Source organism: Geospiza fortis, unplaced genomic scaffold (assembly GCF_000277835.1).
Source record: "Geospiza fortis unplaced genomic scaffold, GeoFor_1.0 scaffold244, whole genome shotgun sequence".
Lineage (NCBI taxonomy): Eukaryota > Metazoa > Chordata > Aves > Passeriformes > Thraupidae > Geospiza > Geospiza fortis.
In genome coordinates this window covers 2,544,811-2,546,905 of record NW_005054370.1, presented here as the reverse complement: position 1 = coordinate 2,546,905, position 2,095 = coordinate 2,544,811, and positions in this window count along the sequence as shown.

Sequence of the window (2,095 nt, the reverse complement as noted above, 5' to 3'; positions counted from 1 at the left end):
CAGGATATTGATTGACAGTGGGAAAGGGTGCGTCTCCTTGGCACTTTCCTTTCCTTGTCTGGCTCAGGGCAAGTTGTGTGTTATACATGGGCATGATGTGCTGTCCTTTCATTGCGCAGCACCTTGTCACTGCTCTAACTTTTCCTAACTTAAAGTGAATGTAGCTTTGTGAAAATATGTCCCTCTCTCAGGTATATCTAATAAAAGAAGTCTTACAATCTGACACTATTTTTGAAATTTCAATTGAGATGCTAAATCATTGTAGAAGGATTTACTTTCCAAGTAAACTACACTTTAATTCTTCCTCTCTTTTCTGAGGTCCTCATATGTTTCTGTGCACATTTTTCACCCCTGCATGTACTGGTGGCCCACCAACACAGACAGCTGTAGCTGCCCTGCTCAGAGCTAGTTTTTCTGTGGTAGTTGGTACTACCAGTGATTCTAGGTGATTGGAATGTCATGTAGGTGACATATTCCAGTCACGTAGATCCTAGTAATTCTATGGACTAAATGACTCAAGTGACTGATCCTCGTGTGATCCTCTGGTCCTCTGAACCAGGGCTGCATTGCAGGCCTTTGGTGAGCTCAGGGCAGTGCTGCCCAGGTGGCTGGAGATGTCGGTGTGTGAGCAGGAGAGGTAAAAGGGCAGTAGTGCAACAAAGAGGTACAAGTTCAAGCTCAGGGAGTTTCTAAAGGGAGTTCTCAAAATATGCCTGTGGAGCATCCTGTTTATCACACCATTTCCTTCTTTTGGACCTTCACAGCTGGTGCAAGGCCTTGCTAGGAACTCTGAAAAACAGCTCAAGCTCTTCAGGAGTGGCTGCTTTAGGTCATTATCCAAAGACCACTGTTGCTGGCAGGAGCACAGAAGCAGCCACCGTGTTTCCAGCTGTGCTGTTCCTGTCTCTACAGGTGTGAAAGCTTGTCCCCTCAGTCACCACCTCCAGCCTCACTGTTTGAAGGGTTCAAGCCCCTCTGTTCACATACCAGTTCCTTTGGTGCTCCTGGTCCTTCTCTTTCTCATGCAACGTTGGCCCCCTGCTCTCCACCTAGCTGTAGGTGTGTAGGAACCTCTTCTGACCATGTATAATATCCATTCTGACCCTTCATTGCACCTCAGAAATTCTGGTCCCCACTGCACACGTGTGTCATGTACAGAGTAGCTGGCAAATTGCTCCCTGTCCAGCAAATTAAAATAAAATACTGAGTGTCTGTAAACTGCAGCCTGTGAGAGATGGCCAGGGCAGGCAGGAGCACTAACACCAGGGTAAGTTGTCAGGATTGAATTCAAGCCTTTGCTCTTGAATTGGCAAGGTTTACTTGTCACTTAGTCCCTGTGCAGAGGGGAGATGTGACAGCCTCCTGAGCTGTAGAGAGCAGGAAGCTGGAGCCTGGGATTGCCCGTGTGATTGCTGGCTGGCCAGTCAGGTCTGATTTGTCCTGCTTGGATCCTCCTGTGAGAGGCCAGGCGCTGGGACACTGCTTTGTGCTTCAGCTGCACAGTGAATTGCAGGTGCGAAATTCCCTTCCCTACCCCCACCTCGAGCAGGGAGTTCGGCTTGATATTTTACAAAAGCAAGTTAATAATTAATGCAGCTCCCCTGCAGGCAGCACAGCGCCCTTTCTGCTGTGCCCGTGGAGAGACCTGAAAATGGGATTCTTTCTCTCTTTGGCTCAATAGCTGGAGGGTTACCTGGGGTGAAAACTGATGCTAGTCAATAATGCCTGAGCCTGGGAGTTGGCCTTTAGGTTGGGTTTGTCTGAATGTTTATGCAAATGCTGCAGTTTTGCCTTTTCTTTGGATAAGGTCAACTCAAGGGATTGCTAAACGGCCAAGTGCAAAATCCTTTTTAGAATCCTCTTGTTTTATCTGTACTAGTTTGCTTAATCAATGTGAAAATAGAATTGTGAAGTGCTGCAGCAGAGAGCTGTGCTAGACTGGTATCAGGTTTTAGTCACTCGATAGTGATGTTGTCTCAGTCTGCTCTGGCTGATTTGTTACCTGCTAAACCAAAATAAATAACCTACTTCTGGCTGCTTTCTGCTCAGGCTGCTTTTGTTTATATGGGCTCTTATTTTCTATTTCGTTAGGATT